The sequence below is a fragment of the Ailuropoda melanoleuca genome, chromosome 10 (assembly GCF_002007445.2).
Source record: "Ailuropoda melanoleuca isolate Jingjing chromosome 10, ASM200744v2, whole genome shotgun sequence".
Classification (NCBI taxonomy): Eukaryota; Metazoa; Chordata; class Mammalia; order Carnivora; family Ursidae; genus Ailuropoda; species Ailuropoda melanoleuca.
The window spans coordinates 88,974,091-89,000,474 of NC_048227.1; the positions used below are offsets into that span (position 1 = coordinate 88,974,091).

At 39.1% G+C, this 26,384-nt stretch overlaps 1 protein-coding gene across 4 annotated transcripts in view; it reads left to right on the top strand.

Annotated features, from left to right (window-relative positions):
• STX11 (syntaxin 11) overlaps window positions 1-26,384 on the top strand; it is a 44,527-nt gene that overhangs the window by 15,857 nt on the left and 2,286 nt on the right. The window lies entirely within an intron of this gene.

The window sequence follows — 26,384 nt, forward strand, 5'->3', positions numbered from 1 at the left end:
GGTGTGTGTGTGTGTGTGTGTGTGTGTCCAGTGTGTGAGCATACACGTTGGCAAAGAGAGGTCAAGAACCTGACTCCTTCATTTAATGAGGAAAATAGATAGCAAGGAGGAGAGAGGAAGTCTCTTTGCATCTCATTCGATGTGCCATTGCTTGAAGTTAGTTAATGTTTTAATATATAATATATAGTAAAAGAAAATACAGGAAAGCTCTGAAAATCATGAGTTTATATCCCTATTTTTTATAAGTTAATTTTAAGAATCTGATGATTATGGCCTAGGAGGGTGCTTGACAGCTTTGCCTCCGGGCTGTGTTACAGATCAAGTTTGAAGCATATTTGCTCAGAAGTCAGTGTCTGTTCTCACCCCTCATCTTCCCGCTTCACATTCTTGGCCCTGGTGAGAGAGGATGCAGCAATGGTGTTGAGGTTCGGAACCTCCGCCTGGCCTGGCAGCTCACGCCAGGCCCTTGTTCTCCTTTTTCTGGTCAGTTCTGGCTCTTTCAGTATTTCTGTACCTGTTTCCTTTCCCCCATAAATTATAAACTTCGTCGAGGGCAGGGATTGTGATCTCTGGATTTTTAAATCTTTGAATCTCCTGCAGCTCTTCTATTATTCTTTATTTACATTAAATGAATAACCTAAAATATAATATCTGAATTAAGAGGTGATCCCTGGGTTGAGAAAGTAACCAAATTAGTTCTGTTGAGAACGTATTTCTTGTTTAACCTGATATCACAAAGCAAATATGCCAAGTGCTAACATATGCGTATTTATCCTGTGAATGTCTACTTTAATTACTAAAAATACCATCCACTTGGCTGAGTGTAGGGAAGGGAGGATTAAGTCATCATGGAGCAGCACTTATTCAATGTAGATGCAGGTATAGAATGTTCTCTTTTTTTTTAAGATTTTATTGATTTATTTGATAGAGAGAGACAGCCAGTGAGAGAGGGAACACAAGCAGGGGGAGTGGGAGAGGAAGAGGAAGCAGGCTCCAGCAGAGGAGCCTGACGTGGGACTTGAATCTAGAATGCCGGGATCACTCCCAGAGCCAAAGGCAAACGCTTAACGACTGAGCCACCCAGGCACCTTGGAGGTATAGAATGTTCTTAAGTCAACTTAGACACATTGTCTACACCCTCCGGCATCTTGGAACAACATTTATACTAAAAGTTAGAATTAAAAACCATAGTGCAGGGGCGCCTGGGTGGCTCAGTCGGTTAATCGGTTAATCGTCTGCCTTCAGCTCAGGTCATGATCCCAGGGTCCTGGGATCGAGGAGTCTGCTTCTCCCTCTCCCTCTGCCCCCCTCCTGCTTGCACCCTCTAAAATAAATAAATAAATAAATAAATAAATAAATAAATAAAATCTTAAAAAAAAAAAAAAAAGACCAAACATAGTGCAAGTGAAAATATAACTCAGGCTTGAAGTGTGACTTTCAGTGAACAGACATGTGATGTCCTATGATGACCATTTACCGTGTTTTCTTATATCTTTCTTCCCATGCTTTGGCATGTTCCTTGGTTTAGGTCAACTATGACTCAATTTATGCTTTAATTCTTTGTCCTGCTTTTACTGTAAATACTGTACATAGGAAGTACATGAATGGTTAGGAAATCGTTCTCGACATTTGTTCTACTTTCTATTTTGTGTAGTTCAGACTTGACTTATTGCTGAAGTAGAGGTCATAAGTTGGGCCACTGTGAATCTGGTTGGATTCTCTGTTGATTGTAAATTAGTTCAACTTCTGTATTTTCATTAAGAATGGGAATTTTTCAATAAAAGTCTATGTGGGTGAAATGAAATATTTTCTCCTTTTGAAAACTCTTTAGAAGATGGAGCTTGTTACCTAAAGAATCAAAATGCTGGTGGGGTCAACTCATCTGAAAAGTGGAAAATCCCAGTTAGTATGTTTTTGTTGTTGTTTAATTGGAAAATCTGTCAAGTTCTTAATTGCCCTTTGCTGAAACTCAGAGCGCTATAGACACTTTCTCCTTTCTGTTGACGTCTAGATACCTATACCCACCACTGATAACACCGTGAACACAGAATAAAAATTTTTTGAGGGCTTCAGAGGGGAGGGGGTTGGGGGACTGGGATAGGCCGGTGATGCGTATTAAGGAGGGCACATATTGCATGGTGCACTGGGTGTTATACGCAAATAATGAATCATGGAACACTACATTAAAAACTAAGGATATACTGTATGGTGACTAACATAATAAAAAATTATTTTAAAAAATTCCTCTAAATAACTTTTAAAAAATTTATTTTTAATTGAAGCATAGTATATACAATATTGTTATTTTTAGTTGTACAACATAGTGATTTGACATTTATCTACATTACAAAATACTCACCACAATAAGTATAGTTACCATCTGTCACTGTACAACATTATTACAATATTCTTGGCTATACCTGTGCTGTACTTTACATTCCTGTGACTTATATATTTTATAACCAGAAGTTTGTACTTCTTAATCACCTTCACCTACTTCTCCCATCCCATCACCTCCCACACCTCTGCCACCACCAGTTTGCTGTCTGTATTTATGAGTCTGTTTCTGTTTTGTTTTTTCATTTGTTTTGTTTTTTCGATTCCATGTGCAAGTGAAATCATATGGTATTTGTCTTTGTCTTACTTATCTCACTTAGCTTACTGAGTACCCTCTGTGTCCATCCATGTACACAAAACGTGTTTTCATTTTGTATTCTTTCCATCTAGTCCTAGTAACTAAAGCATAGGTAAATCTTATATTCTGACTCCCCCACTCATTTTTGGCTAAGATAATAAATGTAAACTAATGTATTATTTTTAATTTGTATTTATTTGCTAAATAGTAGATGGTAATTTCATATTTTTATTAAGAACATTTTGTCTCCTGTGAAATGCCTTTCTACATATTTTGCTCAATAATTTATTGTCATGTTAATTCCTTACCAGTTGGGGTTGTCTCTGCACATAATATTGAGTACCTACACAATGTCTATTGTGTTTTGTGCAAATATTTTCTTCCAATCTCTTGCTTTAATCCTTAATATTTACTATTCTTTTTGGTTGCAGAGAGATTCCACATTTCATTTAGTCAAATTTGCTTATCTTTTTCTTTGAGATTTCTTCCATAGCCTCACATCTCATAGAAAGTTATTTTCCCAGAATACTGATATTTAACTTTACTTTCTTTTAGTGTTTCTGTTATTGATTTTACATTTTTAATTCTTTGATGTCCCTGAGGCATATTATATGGTCTCCAATAAGGATTAGAGAGGAATAAATTCTTGCTACTCAATTATAACAGCCTAGTTGCTAATAATTCTTTTACTTCACTATTACTTTTTTTTTTTAAAGATTTTATTTATTTATTTGACATAGATAGAGACAGCCCGCGTGAGAGGGAACACAAGCAGGGGGAGTGGGAGAGGAAGAAGCAGGCTCCCAGCGGAGGAGCCTGATGTGGGGCTCGATCCCATAACGCCGGGATCACGCCCTGAGCTGGAGGCAGACGCTTAACAACTGAGCCACCCAGGCGCCCCTACTTCGCTATTACTTTTTGATGGTTGCTTCTTCATACACCAACATTTTATATATAATTGATCTATTTCTCAATGTTGTGTTCATGTCCATTAATCTAATTTTTATGTTTGCAAAATTCTTATGCTTTTAATTATTGTCTTATGACAAGTGGTAATAATTTGCTAGGGCTTTCCCCATTTCACCAGTGCTATTTTCTTTTTAATTTATGAAACAACTTTAATCATTTATTGTTTGAGTTTTATTTAAGGATCATTTTCTTTTTTAGAAATTTTTTTAACCCTGGAGGGAATTTTGGATTTCATTCAGTCAAAAAAATTAACTTGGGGAGAATTCCAGATTCCATTTATAAATGTGTGTTAAGTGTTCATTCTAAAGTGTAATCTGTAAAGGAATGGTTATCTGAGAAAGAGAGAAAGAAAGAAGTAAGCAGGCAGGATGGAGAACTTCTGGGTACCCCCCAGCCAAAATTTACAGCATTGCCCTTTTAGCTAGTGTTTTGGATTCCCAGAAAGCCTATTTTGTTCTTTTTTACTGCTTGCTTCCTTCTTTCTCTTTCTCTCTCTCCCTCCCCCCTTGCTTTCCTTTCATTTCTTTTCTTTCCCTAGTTTTTAATTTTATCAAACATACATACACAATTAAAGACTCAGCTAGTTCTATAAAACTAATGAACAATGAAAATCTAATGAGAAAAGGTCAGTGGCGCCTAGGTGGCTCAGTCAGTTAAGGTCTGCCTTCGACGCAGGTCATGATCCCAGAGTCCTGGGATCCAGCCCTGCCCCACACCAGGCTCCTTGCTCAGCAAAGAGTCTGCTTCTCCTTCTCCCTCTGCCTGCTGCTCCCCCTGCTTGTGCTCTCTTTCTCTGTCAAATAAATAAATAAAATCTTAAAAAAAAAAAATGTCAGTCCCTTTCTATTTCATCTCCCTCTCCCCCAAGGCAACTATATTTACTATGCCTTTTCTTTATTATGTTTACTATGTTTACTGATTCTTTTGGTATTTATATTTATATCTCTAAAGAACATGCTTCTATTACTATTTCTTGGTTTTTCCGTTTGGGGCATTATCTGTTGATTTCCCTGTGCAGAAGCTGATGATTTAGCTCATTTTAGCCCTCGCAGCCAGAGACATGCCCTCCTCTTGTTCCTTCATCCCATCCTCCCAATACAGTAGCATCCTCATTTGAGTTAGATCAGTATTTAATAATTATATGCTTATGATTATGAAAATGCTAATCACAGGAGATCCATGTTTTATATCAGGATTACTGTCCTATAACTGCATAATCTGTTCTTGCTTTCCTAGAGGTTAATTGTCTGGGTTTGTTGCTGCTGTTGGTGTTAGTGGAGTTTTATTTATACTTAACAACCTATTCAATACCAAATTATCTAAATCTTCTCCCAAGAAATTTTGACCCATCAGTAATTCTGAGTTTCATCTTTCTGAAGAAATCTCTCATGTCGCCTACTCACCTAATCTAGACAGATGTTCTTTCCAGTCAAATGCCCAGCTCTCATCCTAGAGTTTCCCATTGCCATCGTCCTGGGCTACTCTCTGCATCTCGCCTCTGTTGGATTTCAGGTTAGGATTCTTTTTTTTTTTTTTAATGATTTTTTATTATATTATGTTAGTCACCATACAGTACAGGTTAGGATTCTATAGGCTGTGTCTTTTTTGCTTCACTTCCTTGTTTTGTTGGAATGCATTCCCCAGTCTCTTCCCAAGAAAGAATAGAGGAATACTTTTTTCCGAGACTTTGTCTATCCGAATATGTTTTTATTCTACTTCATATTTGATGGTTTGACTGAGCTTAGAATTCTGGGTTGAAAAAACATTTTTTTCAAAAGTTTAAAGATCTGTTCCATTATTTTTTAGTTTCCAGTGTTGCCATTTAGAAGTCTAGAGCGTCTTGGCTCTTGATGCTTTGAAGGTGATCTGTTTCTATACCCACTGCCCACCATCATATGATGTCTTCTTTCTGAAATTCCTCTTATTCAGAAATTGAATTTAAAGTCCTGGACCTCCAAATTTCTCATCCTCTCTTTACTATTATTTTTAAAGATTTTATTTATTTATTTGAGAGAAAGAGAGAAGAGAGAGTGAGAAAGCACATGCTGGTGGAGGGGCAGTAGGAGAGGGAGAAGCAGACTCCTCACTGATCAGGGAGCCCGATGTGAGACTTGATTCCTGGACCATGAGATCCTGACCTAAACCAAAGGCAGAAGCTTAACTGACTGATCCACCCAGGGGCCCTAATCTCTTTATTGTTTTTTAACTGCTTTATTCTCCCTTTGTACTTTCTGGAAAAGATCTTTCATTCTCCTGCCTGTAGGGTATGGGTAGCTCTGCTGGGCCATAGGTGAAGGAGAGGGCTTGGAGGTCCTCATTTCATATAAAAGAACATTCTCCTCATCCTCCTTTCTTCACATAAGTACCTCTCCCCTGGTATAAATTCAGAGTCTAGCCTGTACTCTCCTGCCAAGGTGGGCTAAGGGATGACAGATCTTGCCCTTCTTAAAAAGGCTTTGACCAAACTCAGTCGTTACTCCATTATCACCTCCTCTTACATAGGTACTCGGCCTTTAATTCTGATTCCTGGGTATTTATCTCATGGTTGTTTCTTGGCCTTCTCCACTGTTAGCTTAGGATTCAACTTTTAAAATATCTGCTAGGTTAGTTATCCCTTGTCCACTTGCTTTATAACTTCCAGAATTTTATTGTTGCTCTCTTCTCTCCGCTCATTCTCCCTGTTTGTGTATGCCTTTGTGAAAGTTCTTTTAGTGTGATTTTGGAAGGGAGCAGAAATACCATTTAATTTGCCTTTTTATCCAGAATATAGAGGTCATCTCTAAGAATACAAATGTGTTTTCTAGAACGAATGGTAAATTAAGCTATAAGCACATAAGGACGGATATATTCATCAAAATAGCTATTATTGCCTTAAAAAGTAGAGACTGGAACATAGGACTGGGATGCTTAAGTGGGCAAGTTTGGATTTGCCTGGGGGCGGGGAGGGGGGAGGGTCATCTCTGATTGGAGGGCATGTCTAGAAGGAGCGCAGGATAAAATGGCTGTAGTGGAGTTTCTTTAGGCCAAGACAGATTGAAGGCAGTAAGTAAAAACCAAATAACTCAACTATCATCAACAAACTTTCTGTTGATGTTCATGGAAAGTGTGTATGTTTACCATCAGGAGTAAAACCGTCAGTATTGCATTTGTCGAGAAGTCACTCACTGCGTGTCAGGCACCTTACTGAGCACCCCTTGAGGTTGGTAGTGTTATTCCAGTTTGCTCAGAGCTGGGAGTTCAATGCAGGTTTATTAGACTTTGCTTCCTCTTTTAAATACAAAACTATTATATCTTTGTGTCATAGTGGACACCAGTTATTGAAACTAAGAAACTTATTGTCATTGTGCAGAAAACCAAAGATGTATCTCCTTCATTATCTTCATAGTTCTGTCTTTAAGTGTGTCGAAAATCAGGAAGTTGCATAAGTTGGTTTTGGTTTCAGCCCTGTCTGTACTTTAAATATATCAGAAGCCTATTTCACATTTCTGAATTTTCATTTTTTTTTCTTTAAAGGTGCTTTCTATAACTTTTTTTTTTTTTTTTTTTTTTTTTTTTTTTTTTTTTTTTTTTTTTTTTTTTTTGCTGTTGTTGCTTATCTAGAAAAATACTTTGAAGGGACTGAGACCACATCTCTTTTGCTCATTGAGCTAATCTCATCCTCTCATATGGCCTGGCACACAGAAGGTACTCACTAAATACTTGTTGAATAAACACAGAAAAGTCTCTCTCATAGTAGCTCACACAAACACATGTGTCCTGAAAGATGTGCACAAGAACAGCAATCCCATAGCCTATTTTATGAATGTTACTTAAAAGTTAGTTCACTGGGTGCCCAACTTGGTTTATAAAAATAAAATAAACCTGATATGCCATCATTTCTATGCTGTCATATATATTTTAGCTAATAAAATTGAGCTATTTTAATATAATGCTAAAATCTAATAAATGCTCAACAGAAAGTTATGGTATTTAAAATTGTATGCATTTTGTGGTTGTTGGAATTAATCTACAGGGATATTGACAGTCTGTGCATGGGGGAGTAGATAAAATTATTCTTTAGCTAGAGAATTTTCTGCAATTTTGGACAGATAGGAATTTTTTTTAAGATTTTACTTATTTATTTGAGAGAGAGTGGGTGAGAGAGAAAGAGAGTGAGAGAGCACAAGCAAGGAGAGTGGCTGGCAGAGGGAGAGGGAGAAGCTGGCTCCCCGCTGAGCAGGGAGCCCTATGCAGAACTCGATCCCAGGGTCCTGGGATCATGACCTGAGCTGAAGGCAGATGCTTAACCGACTGAGCCACCCAGCCACCTGACAGATAGGAATTTATCTATTGATTCCAATTATGAATGTTACCAATACCACTGTAAAGATGCAATTTCCCTTTTATTCAAAATAGAAACCCCCGCACAAGGGAAATTGTAAATTCCGTTAATATTAAAAGGTCTGTAAGATTTCTTTTCAATGCCTACAGGTGTTGATTCTATATAGCACTAAACAGCATAACTGCTACGTGGAACGGTTTATATTGGGGTAAATGTGTAAGGAATTTGGTCAGCCCCTACTTTTTAGTTTGTTACTTTTGTTTTTCAGGGAGTGATAGTTTGTCTTCCTTTGACAGGCACAATGTGAGATATTCACTTTGAAATAAAGGTTTTCATTATAAATGAGTCTGTTTCCATGGCCCTCCTTCATACAGTAAATGAAAAACATCCAACTCACACTTTGCTGTGGTTCTGAGTGAATACAGGGCATTGATATTCTGTCCCCTGAGTAACTTAATAACATAGAAACTGGTAATAGAGTAGTTGTGTGTTGGAGGATCATTTTAGATCACATGGTCTGTACACGTTTCTTAAGGGGCAGTACTTGTTTAGTGTTTTGATTAAACTACCTAGTGAAGTAAACTATTTAAGGATGGCAATGGTACAAAATAATTCCTAATACCATGTTTGCAAAATACTTTAAAGTACATAGAGAGCCTTTACATGCATTACTTACATCATTTAATGATCTCCTCCATCCCCACCTTCCCCAAAAAAGACCCTTACGAAATAGGTAGCATCATTACCATTTTACAGGCGAGGTATCTGTCACTCCGAGGCATGAGAAGTTTTGCTCGACTTTGTACAGCTGGAGATGGAATTGGGGCTAAGTCCTCTGACGGTCAGCTGAACACCCTCTCTCCTACACCATGTTTGCTTTCAGGACTCATGTCAGCTAGCTGAGGGACAAGACTCCTTCCCTCCGTGGTCCTGTATCCAACTGGAAAGCAAAACAAAGCTGACCACTACTAAGAGCAAAACTTTACTAGTGGGGTGGGGAATAGGGCTTGCCTTCATGAGACATGTGTGAGAGAGGTGCTCAGTGGATGTTTACTGAATTAAAATTGTTAATCTGCTCCCCAAAGAAAACCTGGTCACTGACTTTATGAACACTGAATCTTGAAGATAGCGGTCCTCAGACTGACTTGGCACCTTAAGACTCTTCTACCGTCTCTGGGGTGTGCGGAATTGGGGTCACCATTTTGAGATTCTTAAACATGAAAGCAAAACAGAAAGGCTCTCTTCCGTTTTAGAACTTCCTTCCTGTTTCCAAGTTGTTTTCATTGTCCTGATTTCACGTGCACTAAAATGTTGGTGGTAGAAAGTACAGTGGGACGTGCCCTACAGGTCTGCATCCCTGAGGGATGTCCCCGGCAGGAAGAGACCCCAGAGAACTCCTCTGGTTTACCGTGGAACCATTCCATATTTCTCAGTGTTAGGATCCGTTCTGAATGTTGTCTTTTCACAACCATATAAGATAGAAAAGAGTCTGGATTGGTTTTTTTATATAGTTATTATATATAGTAGTATTAGATGATGTGAATTTTTTACTTCCATGTAAAACAATTCTGTATGATTTGATTTCTCTTCCTCCTCCTTCTTCTTTAAAAAAGAGCATGTCTTGGGACACCTGGGTAGCTCAGTTGGTTAAGCATCTGCCTTCTGCTCTGATTCCGGGGTCCTGGGATCAAGTCCTGCATCGGGTTCCTTGCTCAGTGGGGAGCCGCTCCCCTGCTTGTGCTCTCTCTCTGACAAATACATAAAATCTTTAAAAAATAAAAATAAAAAAGCATGTGTTGCTTTTGTACTCAGAAAAAAAGAAATTTTACAATAAAGGAATTGAAACAAAAATTATTTAAACCCCCAAATATGAGTGTTCACTTATGACTATAGGTGAGATGGGTAATGAACTGTTGGTAGCATGTTAGCAAATGCACTATTTATACTAATAGTTGCTAAATATCCATACGGTTTTCGAGTGAATTAAAAATCATGGAAGAAATAATAACAGCATATCCAGAGAGCTTACTCTGCCAGGCACTCTTTGAAGACCATTTTGTGGATTATCTCATTTCATTTTCTCTACCATCCCATGCAGAAAGTATTTATACTTGGGGAAGATAAGGTAGAGAGAAGAAATGTGACATAAGCAGAGGTTTGAAAGGCACCCATCTGTTAGGCAGTGCCCTCTCTTCCTGCTGGGAACCCTGAAAGTGAAGCAGTCCAGGCTAGACCCAGCGGCGGCAGAGCTGGCTGTCCAGACTAGACCCAGCGGTGGCAGAGCTGGCTGTCCAGGCTAGACCCAGCGGCGGCAGAGCTGGCTCAAGACTTAGCCACGCTGTTAACATTTCCCTGATCATATGCAGAATCCTAAGCAGATTCTACAAGTCAGAGAAGTATCCTGATTGCCTTTAACACTCTGAGAGGTTAATAGGGCCATAATCAATTTCTGATGCCTCTTTGAAATCTAGTTCACATCCCTCTACTTTTTATTGTTTTTAGTAAGACAGCAAGAAACATCTCCAGTCCAGTCCTGGGTGACAGAGGAAGGTGTGGAATATAGCAGTGGAGTCATGTTTGGAAGTTGCATTTTGTCTGCCCAGTGTTCTTTATTTTGGCAATCTGAACAACAGACTTGTGATACACTTGAAACCGTCTACCTACATTTCAAAACTGGCTCTTCAAGTTCTCAGAACCTCTTATCAGACTGAAACTCAGCCACGGTTAAACGTGCTGTGTCTCTGTGCTGGCCTGCCCCCACTGCTCAAGAACTCTTACTTAGCACCCTGAATTACTAAACAGTTTCTGGCCTTTCTTGTGGAGGCTGCTTGTGTGTGAGATAATCTTTTTTTAGCATCTTTTTTTTTTTTTCTCTTTCTTTACTATGATTATGACCACAATCTTCAAAAGGAAAGGAAGGCTGTCCTCAGACATGTTAAGAAACACATACTCCCTTTTTGTGTATGCTTTATATTAATGTTTGCATACAGTATGAACCGAATATTGTAAATGTACAATGCATTAAAATCCAAGTATGGGGGCGCCTGGGTGGCACAGCGGTTAAGCGTCTGCCTTCGGCTCAGGGCGTGATCCCGGTGTTATGGAATCGAGCCCCACATCAGGCTCCTCCGCTATGAGCCTCCTTCTTCCTCTCCCACTCCCCCTGCTTGTGTTCCCTCTCTCGCTGGCTGTCTCTTTCTCTGTCAAATAAATAAATAAAATCTTAAAAAAAAAAAGTAATAGTGAAGTAAGAGAATTATTAGCAACTAGGCTGGTATAATTGAGTAGCAAGAATTTTTTTTAAATTTAAATTCAATTAATTAACATACAATGTATTATTTGTTTCAGGGGTACAGGTCTGTGATTCATTGGTCTTATATAATACCCAGTGCCCATTATGTCACATGCCCTCCTTAATGCTCTTCACCCAGTTACCTCATCCCCCGCTCCCCAGCCACCCTCAGTTTGTTTCCTAAGATTAAGAGTCTCTTATGGTTTGTTTCCCTCTGTGGTTTCATCTTGTTTCATTTTTTCCTTTCTTCCCCTATGATCCTCTGCCTTGTTTCTTAAATTCTACATATCAGTGAGATAATATGATAATTGTCTTTCTCTGATTGACTTACTTAGCATAACATAATACCCTCTAGTTCCATCCATGACGTGGCAAATGGCAAGATTTCATTTTTTGATGATTGTGTAATATTCACACACACACACACACCACATCTTCTTTATCCATTCATCTGTGGATGAACATCTGGGCTCTTTCCATAGTTCGGTTATTGTGAACATTGCTGCTATAAACATTGGGGAGCAGGTGCCCCTTTGGATTGCTAATTTGTATCTTTGGGGTAAATACCCAGTAGTGCAATTGCTGGGTCGTAGGGTAGCCCTATTTCCAACTTTCTGAGAAACCTCCATACTTTTCCAGAGTGGCTGCACCAGCTTGCATTCCCATCAACAGTGTAGGAGGGTTCTCCTCTCTCCGCATCCTCTTCAACATCTGTTGTTTCCCGACTTGTTAATTTTAGCCATTCTGACTGGTGTGAGGTGATATCTCATTGTGGTTTTGATTTGCATCTCCCTGATGCCAAGTGATGTTGAGCACTTTTTCATGTGTCTGTTAGCCGTTTGTATGTCTTCTGTGGAGAAATGTCTGTTCATGTCTTCTGCCCATTTCTTGATTGGATTATTTGTTCTTTGGGGGTTGAGTTTGATACGTTCTCTATAGATTTTGGATACCAGCCCTTTATCTGATATGTCATTTGCAAATATTTTCTCCCATTCTGTCAGTTGTCTTTTGGTTTTGTTGACTGTTTCCTTTGCTGTGCAAAAGCTTTCTATCTTGATGAAGTCCCAGTAATTCATTTTTGCCTTTGTTTCCCTTGCCTTTGGAGATGTGTCTTGCAAGAAGTTGCTGCAGCCAAGGTCGAAGAGATTGCTGCCTGTGTTCTCCTCAAGGATTTTGATGGATTCCTGTCTCACATTTAGGTCTTTCATCCATTTTAGTCTATTTTTATGTATGGTATAAGGAAATGGTCCTGGTTCATTCTTCTGCAGGTGGCTGTCCAATTTTCTCAACACCATTTGTTGAAGAGATTGTCTTTTTTTCTACTGGATATTCTTTTGTGCTTTGCAAAGATTAGTTGGCCCTAGAATTGAGGGTCCATAGACTTGACCATAGAATTGAGGGTCCATTTCTGGGTTCTCTATTCTGTTGCATTGATCTGTGTTTCTGTTTTTGTGCCAGTACCATACTGTCTTCATGATTACAGCTTTGTAATAGAGCTTGAGGTCTTTAATTGTGATACCACCAGATTTGGTTTTCTTTCTCAACATTCCTTTGGCTATTTAGGGTCTTTTCTGGTTCCGTAAAAATTTTAGGATTATTTGTTCTAGTTCTGTGGGAAAAGTTGGTGGGTTTTGATAGGGATTGCTATGTTTGTGTTTTTAAATCACAAATGAAAAACCTGCATTCTAAGTGCTTGAGCATTTACTTTAAAAATTATGATTTATCCATGATTCATGTCATTCTCTTAGTTCCTCTTTAAAGAAGGATACTTACTATGAGGTACAGAGAAACCTAAAGGGGAATATCAGTCAGCTTTTTCAGTATAACAAACTACCCCTCAAATCCTCCTGTTAATTTCTCACAGTTATGAGGATTAAATGAGGTAATTCATAGAAAGCTTGTACAACAGTATGTGGCGGAGAGTAAGTACTGGGTGTTTCTTCTACTTGGCTCAGCTGAACTCAGTCATCTAGCTACAGTGGTGGGTGACCTGGGGGCTGCCTTTATCTCCATGTGGTCCTCACCCTCCAGGAGGCTAACCTGAGCCTCCACGTAGTGGTTTCAGTGTTCGCAGCAGTACGAGAGGGCAAGCCCCATTGTGCTGTGCGCTTCAAGCCTCTGCATGCATCATGATTTCTATTGTCTTCTTGGTCAAAGCAAGTCTCCTGGCCAAGCCCAGATTCAAAGGGTGGAGAAATCGACACAAATTCTTGCTTAGAGGTACAGCTGAGAATTTGTGGCCCTTTTTTGTGCAATTAAGTATAGTCTGCCTCTGGCAAAGTGTATTCATGTTTCTCCCATGGTCCCCCTCATCCTGGGATTCCCAGAAGTCTCATTATGGCACCAGCTTCTAAGTCCAGAGGCTCGTCCATGATCTGCATCCCTTCTGGACACTTCTGGGACTCCTCAGACCCAGTTCTTTGCATGCAGATCCTCTTGATTCTGAGACAATGAACAACAACAACAACAAACAAAAACCAGTTATCTCTCCATACATACCCAACATCGAATGATGAAATAGGGAAAGCATAACCAAAAGACATAATCCATTAAAACAAAAACACATTCACAGGATACAAATAACCATCACAGTTCCATGGCAATTCTATCCAGGTCCGTGTTGCTGGTCCCCGCGCTCCTGGGCCCAGGGGGTGATTGGTTAGGACCCAGTTCCGCATCTCAGGACTGGTTCATGAGTACCTATTTCTCCACTGCTCCTGGCTCCACCTTCTGAAACATTCCTCTTTTCCCTTAAGAAATGGCTTATTTCTGCTTCTAAATAGCTTCTTTAGCCTACGTCCTGCTCATAGGAAAGCAGGTACCCAGAGGCCTCTATTCCTCTGAATTATTTCTGTCTTGCATTTGTGCTTCTCAGAAAAATTCTCTTTAAAACCTTGTGGATTTCCTAAGAATCCCATAGAGTCCCTGCCCCTAAAACTCACATCCACACTTTTTTTCAAGACAGATCTCTCTCTACTTTGGGCCGAGTGTCATGCTGCCACGAGATCACACATTTAGGCATCTCAGAGCCGCTTTTGCCCGGCTGAGAAGGTCTACAAAGCACCACATTAAATTTTACCAAGGTCTTTACTCTGAGGCCACTTTTTCCTGTAAAAAACTTTTCTTCGAACTGAAGAGCCTGAAGGTAAACCGTTTTATTTTCCAATCTTGCGAATTCTGGCTCTTCTCTGTTTTCTCTACCTAATGCTTATTAACTAGATCATTCAGGTTTTAGCACACCTCTCTCTTACAGAACCTTATATGCCGCTAGAAGCACTCAACGAACACGTTCAGCCTTCTGCCTGGAGACCTCCACAGCTGGGTCTGGCCTTCACTGTGTGCATTTTCAATCTTCCATGCTGCCACAGACACTGTCTCGCTGCTACCTAATACGGTTGTCTTTCCCCCGACTGCTGCATAGTTTCTTCATTACTTTTTCTACCTCCACTCACATTTTGCATGCCATTTTCCCAGTTTTTGCTAATAGCTACCTCACTGCTTTTCACCTGCTGTCTAGTCCCAAAGCCACTGCTGAATGTTTAAGGTTTTTGTTGTGGCGGCATGCTACTTCTAGGCACCAATTTCTGTATCAGTTAGTTTCTACTGTGTTGTACTGGGGCTCTCTGTGGCAAGCCCTTTTGCACAGTGCCTTACAAGATGCTTGCATCATCCTTTTTTTCCCTCATCATTATATTTGCTGATGTCCCATTGGCCAAAGCAAGTCCCATGGCCACACTCCAATTCAAGGAGTTGGAAAATAGTCTATATACCTCTTGATGGGAAGAGCTACAAAAAATGTGTAGTGAATTTTTGTTTTACACTTCCCCAAAAGAGTATGTACAAGTTTGGAGAGGCTGAATAGGGGCACTTGGGAGGACGGGTCAAAAAAATAGGATGTGAATTGATGGACATCACATCATGGAAATAATAATGAAAGCAATTTGATGCTTTCATAGTTCAGAGACTATGAGGTACTAAAATAGTATAATTAATAACAATTATTTATCGAGGTTCCTTTATTAAAGTTCCATACTTTACATATATTAGAATCTTTTGCTATAAATGGAAATGTATATTCCATAGAGTTTTCCCCCTTACTAATAGACATCTCTTTACCATTATTTGTAGGTTACATAAAGATAATGAGCTTCTCTTTCCTCATCTTTAGAATTAAGGCACGAGTTTAAGATAATCATTAGTCTTTCTGCTTTTCTGATTTTACTTGACATAATTATTGGATTGATTGAAAAGGCAACACAATAAATAACTTTCCCTTACCCATCTGATTTTCATACCCATTGAAATAGAAGGAAAAAGCAGAGGCCAAAGTGTTGCCTTTGTTACCAACAAAGATAAGGTTGGAGGAAGTGGCTTCATTGATGGGGACTGTGCTTTATGTCCCTGAACCTAGAGTTAGATGGACATGCCCTCACCATCAGCTGACCTCTCCATTCCCACACAGAAGCACAGGGAAGGAGAACACGGGTTCTCAGTGGTAAGCCACCTTTCAAAAGGAAGAGGGAAGAAGAGGCTGGGCTATCATGGGTAATTTCTCCTTCTAGGTTCACCAATCAGATAAGCAACTCTGTGCCCTTTGGCAGGAGGAAGTGGCAAGAGATGGCTACGGGGAGGAAAATGTCAAAGTGGTGACAAATGTTTCTTCTTAGCAATACTTACTCCATATACGCTCAGCTCTTCACACAGCTTCAGTGCAGGATTGAGTGGACAGAACATGAACCTAGGATCTGGGCAGATGTGGGCTTACACCCCAGCCTTCTCACTTACTCAGAAACTGGCTCCTATTGGATACTCAGTTTGTCACTGACCTTACCTTTTCCTTCTTTGCTTTACTTAGTAGGCTTGATTCCAGAGTGCAGTTGACCCACATGTAGTTTACCATGATTAAATGTTTGGCTTGTATCTAATTTCTTACTAACTTCTACAGCCTGTAAAGGGAATGAGAGGAGTATCTGTAGCTGGGAATAACTGAGGTAAGGTTTGACATTTTAACCCCGAAACCAGAGAAACATTTGAAAACAAAGTGTTATCACCACACAGTTCAGAGATGTTAATCATGACGATCTGAGTCACCTATAAATTGTATCCAACATCTTCTCTTTAAGGAATGAAGTACATCAGTACATTTTAGAAGAGGATTTCCAACAAAAATGAGTGAACACCTTTCCTATTTGAAGGGAGAAAATTCAGTTAGGCAAAGTTCACTTACATGGAAAAACCTGCAGTGATGACTTTGGATAACTGAGATTTTTCTGAGCTCATGTAAAAATTGTCAGCTAGAAATAATAATTTGTTTCCTTGAAGGATTGAAGAGGAGTAAGCAGCCAACAGGATTAGAATCAGTGGCTCACAGGACTTTGTCTCAGACAAAGAGGAACAGGAAAAAAATATCTACAAATTCTGTGGGATTGTCCTTAGCTGGTATTATGAGTTGGGAAAGAAAAGGTCATTAATGATTCTTGAAAACTCTACCGATTTCCCTTTTTTAAGAAAATACCCTGTGGAATACTTATAAAATATGAAATTTAGTCAAAGACATAATGGATTGAACATTTATTCCCCACGATGTTTTTTTTTTCTTACAAAGATTTCTTCTGTATTTTTTGTTTGTTTCACATTCCAGGGCCAACGCCAAATCAGGTGTAGAATGCAGCAACTGGTTTTGTTTGTAAATCCTCATACAGATAAGAGTGGAAAAACTTGTACAGATAATTCAAACTTTGACCCTGGAACTCTATTGTCTTTACTCTGCCTTACCAAGCTCATTCATTAGCCTTTCCTCTGTTATCACTTCCACGGTCCTGACTGTAAAATTTCTATTCCCAAGTATCAGTGCTTGGTTATTTCAACAGTTGGGTGAATTGTAACTACAGTGAATCTTTGTTGTAAGAGAATTGTCTATGAATGTTAATTCTGTGTACTTTTGGAAAGTTGTGATGAGTTACTTCTGTCTGATAGAGTAACAGAAGCTCTAAGAATGAAAGCATTGCAATGTTTGGGGAACTCTGATGTGAGGAAGTTATGAGAAAGAAGGTAATTGTTCTAATGGTGCAGAGGTTTTCATGTGTTTATTCAGATCTAGGTTATTAGATGCTAATAATTGTTGCAGATATAAAACCTCAATTAGGGAAGAGTATGGTCTGAATGCTTGGGTCCTTCAAACCGCTGGGTGGCACAGCGGTTAAGTGTCTGCCTTCGGCTCAGGGCGTGATCCCGGCGGCATTATGGGATCGAGCCCCACATCAGGCTCTTCTGCTATGAGCCTGCTTCTTCCTCTCCCATTCCCCTGCTTGTGTTCCCTCTCTTGCTGGCTGTCTCTATCTCTGTCGAATAAAAATAAAAATAAAAAAAATAAAATCTTTTAAAAAAAAATCACATGTTGAAATGGGAACCCCCAGCAGGTCTTTGGAAGACAATTAAGTCATGAAGGTGGGGCCCTCGTGAATGGGAGTAGTGCCTTTATAAAAGAGGTCCCAGAGAACTGGCTTGTTCCTACTGCATTGTGAGGACACAGGGAGAAGACAACCATTTATGAACCAGGAAGCAGGCCACCACCAGACACAGGACCCAGCCATGCTGGCATCCTGATCTCAGACTTCTGGCCTCCAGAGCTATGAGAAATAAATTTCTGTTGTTTATAAGCCACCCTGCTTGTGGTATGTTATAGCAGCTCAAATGCACTCAAATTTTGATTTAAATTTTAGTTAGTTAGGATACAGTGCAATACTGATTTCAGGAGTAGAATTCAGTGATTCATTGCTTACATACCACACCCAGTGCTCATTGTAAGTGCCCTCCTGAATGCCCATCACCCATCTAGCCCATCCCCCACATACCTCCCTCTATCAGCCCTCAGTTTGTTTTCTATCTTTAAGAGTCTCTTATGGTTTGTTTCCCTCTCTCTTTTTTCTTTTTCCCCCTCCCATATGTTTATCTGTTATTTTTCTTAAATTCCACATATGAGTGAAATCATATGGTATTTGTCTTTCTCTAACTGACTTATTTTGCAAATATATATATATACACATATATATATATATGTGTATATATATATATCACAGGAAGATTAAAGATTTCAAAGCCTTTATCAGGGAGTCTCTGGAAAAAGAAGCTAATATAGATTTGTAGTTTACAGATGGGTTCTCAAGTCAGTTTTTCTGGATTCAGGCCTCAGCTCCACATTTATTAAGATTGTGACTTTAAGCAAGTTGCTTAGTTTATTAGGCCTCAAGTTGCCTCCCCTGTAAAACAGGAATCCCGGTAGGGCCTCACAGGGACTGCGCAGTCCTTGCACTGTGTTGGGCACTCTAAAATACTGATAGAGATGATAAATGTCAGCTATCGAGCAGACTGTGTGGACTTGAATACGGAAGTAGCTGCTTTGATTTACAGTGCATATCTGCAGAACGCATTTGAAAGCATCAATATGTAAAGTAAATATATGTAATTAAATATGTAAGTAAAATCCATACTGCCCACTGGCTATTTACTAGCCTTGCATACTGGACTGCCTTCTCTTCAAACATTGGCTGCAAAGGCTGATTGAGGGAACTGAAAAGTGAAAGTTTCAGGAAGCATCAAATGAATAGAGTGATTAAAAAGTGGAGACTATCTGCTCTTTTAGATTAGATTCCTCAGAAATGCTTCGGAAAAACTGGCTTTGCTTTAGTGAAGAGGGGAAGTAAGAAACATTTATTATTATTTCTTCTAGCTTCAGACTTTTATAATTAGAATATATCTCGAATAACACTCTTCAGGCTCTCACATTATGCTTTGAGTGAACCGCAAAAATTTAAACAATTAAATGTGTTCTTGCCAATGCACTTTGGATCCCAACACAACTTTTGTTTTTGTTTTTTTAATTAAGCTTTAGAGCAGTAAGAAGATAAGTCTTTCTAGGGACTCTTTCTATTTTAGCCTATAATTTTCTGAAATTCAAAGAAGGATTTTTACCTCTTAGATGTGTTATTTTTTAAGTCAAGAAATAGAGCAGAATGCCAGGTTTTACTCATTTGAGTGAAATTACTATTTGTGGATCTGAATCAAACTGTTTGGGAAAGTACACTTGTTGGCCCGCTAAGTGTTGTGTTCCTATGTTGTGTCCTTGAAGGTAACTGGTAACTTACCATGTCATAGGACCCATGGGACTTCCTGGCCCCACTGACTGGGCAGGAGGGTCAAGAAGGGAGCACTCAGGGCAACCACACAGGGCTGTGCAGACTGTGCCCAGTACAAGGGTGATTCGCCACAAAGATGAGGGAGACTGGAAATCCAACCCATGCCCAGTTTGCCAGACGCTGTGCCTTGGTGCAGGACTGTATCACTCAGAGAAAAGGGCACCCTTCTAGCATTCACAAGGATGTCATATGGTCCCTACACAAAGGCTCATTAAGATGCCAAGATTTAGACATAAAGACACATTCTGATTTGTAATCATCATTTTATGTTTACCAGACTTAAAATATTGCTATAAAATCAGAACCTAGGCGATACAGATTATATGACCTGAAAATCAGAACATGGACCCTTCATTATTGAAGTAAGGGAATCATTACTCAAAAGTCCTTATTTGGAACTATCTATCGTGGGGATGGATATTTTTAGTTTCATTAATAGCTGATAACTTTATACACAGTGTATGCACGCATGTGTGTGTGTCTCTGCCTAAGTATGTTTTTTTAGTTCCCATTGAAACAAGAATCCAGAACTTTCTGAACTCAAGTAAAGAGGAATAAAGTCTCTAAAAACATTTCTTTGTCATAAATATAGAAAGGAAGTTCCTTCCATGCTTTTGGATTTGTTCCCTTCCTGTAATCTACAAGTTGATTTTCGTAATAAACCTCACATGATTGGCACTTTGCCTTGCATTGAACTGTGTATCCCCAAGTCTGAAGTTTCTCATTACTTGTAAAAATACTTAAACATATTGCTGTGAAACAAGGAAAGGTATCGTTTCTGGGAATAGGCAAATTTTGCTTAATGTATGTGTTTGATGTAAAATAATATATAGATTATATAAAGTTCTCCTTTTAAATTAATTCCCTCTTTAAAGACCTTATCTCCAAATACATTTGCATTCTGAGGTGCTGAGGTTAAGGCTTCAATATATGAATTTGGGTGGGTGATATAATTCAGCCCATAACAATGTGTGAACAGTTTTGGTTTTGTTCCCCTTAGAATAAGTAGGCAAAAGTTTCTGTTGTATGGTCAGAGATATGACCATGTGTTCTGTTTACAGCTGGTTCCCTTAGAAGCAAGTAGGAACTTTCATGGCTGTTCTTTGTAGCATCTGGTATATGGGTTATTTGTGTATTATAACCTCCACTCACTGACCTTCTGAGGTATGTACAAACCTACCTTCTGAATCTTTCTTTTCCTGTCTTTCTGAATCTTTCCCTATCACTTTTGTTCATCACCCAACCTGAGGACTATTATAAGTTGTCCAGAACGGCATTATGTTTAGGGATCAGAAGCTGTCATAATAATTATCATGGAATGGGTCACAAGTTTGAGTGTGCATTGGAATCAACCTGAAGATCATCTAAGATATACTGAGTCAGAAACTCTAGGGGCCGAAGAGTCTGTAGTGTTTGCAGCTCTCCAGAAGATTCTACTGCCTTCTAAAGTCTGAGAACCTCTGAGCTACCATCACTTCTCTGTTCCTATATGTTCCTATATTTTTGTACATAAAATCTAATTGCCCAATTAGAAGGCTTGTGCAATTTCCCCTTCCTTCCCTGTGGGACCTTGTTCTCAGGACTCGTGATATGCATGCCTGAAAAGGAAATTAAAAGACAGAAGCAGATTTCTGGTAGTTGGTCATAAAATTTCATTTGAATTCATCTCTACATGACTCAAAGCAGGATTTATCTTAGCAACTTTATGAATATAATTTACCAACATGTATTACATTATTCTTAACATAGTGAGACAGGATAGTCGATAGAATTGTTTAATTTTTCCATCTCTATAACATAGTTTCCTTTTTAGGATCTCACAGTACAGAACCAACCTACTGAATATGTAGGTTAATTGATGTTCTTTCAGTGCCTGCTTCTATGTTTTGGTATAACTACAGCAAGGAATACATTTTAACCTTTTGGGTGACATTCTTAGAAATAGCATCTTCTTGGTTGACTTTTTTTAAATTTATATACATATTTTTTAATTTTCCCCAACTTTTAATTTAAATTTGTCAGTTAACATACAGTGTAATATTAGTTTTAGATGTAGAATTTAGTGATTTATCACTTCCATACATCACCCACTGCTCATCACAAGTGCCCTCCTCAATACCCATCACCCATTTAACCCACCCCACTTCCCACCACCCCTCCAGCAACTCTCAGTTTGTCTCTATAGTTAAGAGTCTGTTTCCTGGGGGCGCCTGGGTGGCTCAGTTGGTTGAGCATCCGACTCTTGATTTTGGCTCAGGTCATGATCTCAGGGTCCTGGGATTAAGCCCTGCCTCAAGCCCCGCATCAGGCTTCCTGCACAGTGGGGAGTCTGCTTCGCCCTTTCCTCTCCCTCTACCCCTCACCCCTGCCTGCACACCCTCTCTCTTTCTCTCTCTCAAATAAGTAAAATCTTTTTTAAAAATTCTTTCTATATTTTGGATACTAACCCTTTATCAGATATGTCATTTGCAAATATCTTCTCCCATTCCATAGGTTGCCTTTTAATTTTGTTGATTGATTCCTTCTCTGTGCAGAAGCATTTTATTTTGATCAAGTTCCAATAGTTTATTTTTGCTTTTGTTTCCCTTGCCTCAGGAGACATATCTAGGTAGAAGTTGCTATGCCTGGTGTCAGAGAGTTTACTGCCTGTGTTCTTCTCTAGGATTTTGATGGTTTCCTCTCTTTGATTGATTTTCTGTTGTAGTTTTCCTAATGCTTGTTCCCTGGCAACCAGGAGACCTCTGGGTCAGTGGGACCAAATCAGGCTGGGGCGGGTTGGGCGAGGCAAGGTTGATAGGAAGGCAAGGTAAATGCCACCTTCTTGTCTACACCTCCATAGAGAATCTTTAATTTCCCACACTGTTCCTTTCACTCTTCTTACCTGATTATGGACTTGAACCTGCAAATGAGCTTATGCCTTCACTTGATTTAGGATCCATGCCTTTATGGTTTTCAGGTCTTGAGAAGGAATGACTATCTCTGCTTCTTCCAAGGCCATTTTCTGTGTGATTGAAGTGTGTTTTTCTGCTCATATTATGAATGAGATGATTCCCCCAAATAGCTTTTGTGTGGCTTTAGGAGAGCAATACAGAGCATGAGACCTGTCTAGGACTAGTGGGAGACCAACAAACAGATTCCTAATATTGTGGTGTGTGGTGCTTTACCTTAATCACCCATTCATTACTTTCCATTGTAGTGCCTCCTAAGTCTTGGCCAAGAAGCAAGGATGACACCTATTCTTACCTGGTTCATCAAGATAAATCCATTCTCTGTACCATCTACGTGTTGCATAGTAGAATATATTGGATACTAACTTAAGCAGATAGATACAGCTCAACTCCATACCAGCTAACTAATGTACTTTGTCCAGGTTGCATAAGGTGTTAACTAATTGCAACGCATATGTCTTAAAAAAGGACCTTAAGGAATTAGTCTTTTATGCAAATAGTATTTATAGTTTTGTGGGGTTTTATTTAATTATAAAATCTACATGGGGATCATAAAAATTTTGGAAAATACAGAAAAGCACAAGGAAGTAATTAAAATCATTTATAATTCCACAATCCAAAGAAAACAACTATTAACATTTTGATATATATTATTCAAGTCCTTGTTTCAGGATGCATTTGTAGCAGCCCTACACATCGTCTTCTCTTTACCTAGTTTTTCTACCTAAGATGGTATTTATACTTTCCTACCATTAGATAGCCTTCTAAACTGCAATGATTTAGCAGCCAGTAACTCATTTTTACACATTTAAAGTATTTCTGAATTTCTGTAAAAACAGCTTGATGATGAAAATATTTACAGCAATGGGCTTCACACACTTGCATAAATTTTTAGAATAAATGTACATGGGGCAACACAAATACACATTTTAAAATCTTTTAATACATATTGCTAACCTCCCCCCCCCAGAAAGATTCTATCAATTTGCTCTCCTACCAGCATTTTTTCAGAGTTCCCAGAATCCTCACCAATTTTTAAACACTATTATTATTATTATTATTATTATTATTTTAAATCCTTGGTGGGGGAAAAAATTGCAGTGCTTAAATTTGCATTTCCTCATTTAATAGTGAAGTCCTTCAGGACTCACTTTTATATATTTACTGAAGAAGTTAAGTGTAGTGGTTCAGTAGGGCTGCTCTGGGGCCCAAGTGTTCACTTCCTGGCAACCATGGGTAAGTTCCTTAATCTCCCTATGCTTGAGTACCAGCTCTGATAATGACAATACTTACCTCATGGAGTCTGTATGAAGATTAAAAAGGGAATCACATGACAAGTGCCTAGAAAGCACTTGGTATTACAGTAAGCACCTGATACGTATCAGCCACTCCCGTGTTCTCTAGCATTTAGGTTTCTTCATATATGAGTTGTCTTTTCGTTGTCTTTGGGCAAGTGGTTTTGTTTAGTTTTGTTTTGGCAGGAGGTTTTAGTATATTAAGTATTTTAACCCATTAGCTGTATATATTGCAATTTCCCCCAATTTGTGGTTTGCCTTTAAATTTTGTTCAAAGTAAGGAAATTTGGGGGTGTCAGGAAATTCAGGCTAGGGGATGGCATAGTTTTGGTCCAGCCTGAGTCTTTTTTCTGCCTCTCAGTCCTGCCTCTAGGACAGTCACTTCTTTATCATTGGGAAGGTCTGATATTGATTACTGTCACCAGATAGCAGAAATGGCATTTTTTTTAAAGATTTTATTTATTTATGTGACAGAGAGACAGCCAGCGAGAGAGGGAACACAGCAGGGGGAGTGGGAGAGGAAGAAGCAGACTCCCAGCAGAGGAGCCCGATGTGGGACTCGATCCTGGAACACCGGGATCACGCCGATCCGAAGGCAGACGCTTAACGACTGCGCTACCCAGGCGCCCCAGAAATGGCATTTTTTAAGCAGAATATTAAAAATCATCATCTTAGAATAAAACTTCCATTTACTTTATATAAATAATGATCATAGCAGATGAGAGGCCACGGTTAATATTTCACCATTTCCCATTTATCACTAAATTCAACTTGTCAGCATTCTATGGTGAAATAAAATTAATTACTTCAACTTGAGAGAAGCTTTTAATTTGCGATCAAGATCCCCCATAGATTGAGTGTCCATTAAGTGCTACTACATTTTCCTTCTTTTCTGCAAATTATTCAATAGGAAGAGAATCTTTCTAGCCACAAAATCTTACACACAAGGGGCACATGTTCATTATTTTGGCATATATACATGCTACTAAAAATGAGAGTTTTTCACTTCCTTGGAAAAAAATGACATAGAGAACATTATTTTACCTTGCTATGTAGAGACGAATTAGAACCACCCTTATGAAAACATGGAATTCTGCTTAAGCTGCCAACTTGTTTCAAAAAGTCATTAGAAGTACTAATATTGCAGATAGCACCTGAATGCATACACAGATGCACAATTCCAATGTAAAAGTAGCACCCGTGTTCATCCGTGTGTATGTCTGTTCCAGATCCAGTTTATACTCCACCCTGATTTGCTCAGTCTCCACTACCCCCTAGTTCTCGGCTGTCCAACCAGTGAAGAGCCAAGAACCCAGCTGCTCCCTCTATCTCCTCATCCCTAATACTGCCATCTGTCTGCCACCCCTGAGGACCAGACTTCGGCAAAGCCTCGGTAACATCTGCTGTGGTGGCAGCCACAACAGCTCCCGTGTGTGGGGGTGACCTGATGCACCCACAGAGGCTTAGGTGCCCTCATGCCTGGTTTCACAGCAGCACCAGGTCATGGGCACAGGACTTGGTTTCCCCAGTGACTGCCCTGAGGATGTGGATAATACAACCTGGAGGAGTAAAGGGGTTCTAATGTCCATTGGCTGAAGTTTGACCAAGGAGAGACAGGAGACAGGAAGGAACCAATGAATAAATGACTCCCTTTTTCTCCTTCTCATGGACAATTCCAGGTGCCATGACTCCATGTGTCTTTCTGGAGACTTCCAGTTGACTAAGCAACTGGCTGTGTTGTTTTGTGAAGCTGTAGCCAGCTCGGTATTTGTCTCTGTCCTTTCCCATCTCACTTCCCTGTTCCCCCTCACCCTGGTGGCCCTGGGATTGTATCGAGAGTAATATGTTGGCACATAAAATTTGCTTCAGACTGTCTTCTTGGGAACCTGGGGTAAGGCAGCATCTGAGAGCTTTCATACACATTTAAATGAATATTTTCCATTTAAGTACTGTATTTAGCATTCAGATATGAATAAAATACCAACATGTGCATAACAACAACAACAGCAAAAGTACAAATATTGCTACTATGTGATGGTTAAATGGGAGTATGTTAAGTTACTGCTACTAGGGTTATGTATGATTGAAATTTTCCATACAAAAGAATTTTCAAATAGGTTTGTTAATGATACTTACTACTAAGGACCTTGGGAAAAACTGAACATCTTTTGTTTCCCACACTTCATCTGGTTATGCTGTGTGATTGCTGCTTAGATGGGTATCATCTCTCCTACTTATTAAAATCACATTAAACACTTTCTTATCTCTTTCACTTTTAGTATCTTCCATCAGAATATATTTTCAGATCTCGCCCCCCCCAAACAGGCACTCAAACTGAAGTCTGTATCAGTGATAATGAACAAAGAGCAGCAAGGAAATTTCAACGTCTAAGTTTTATACTTCCTCATTAGATTTTTGTCTTTATTTTGTTGTTTTACTTCAAGCATGTTTTACTTTTATAACATTTTTAAGAGAAAACACTTTAAACCATGATTTACATGGTAACTGTGTTAAGAACTGTTAGGATGCATGGGACCAGGCATGCTCAGCAGTTGCTGAACTAGACAAAAAACAGCGCTTAGAGCTCAACCTACTGCCTTGGAATTACGTTGATTGTCCTTATTTAAAAATCTTTATCCTTCCAAATATTTTCTTCTTCTTTTCCTTTTTCTGTGCCTGTTTTGATCTGCGATTATTGGAAAACATAAAGCAAGAAAAAGTGATTGGTT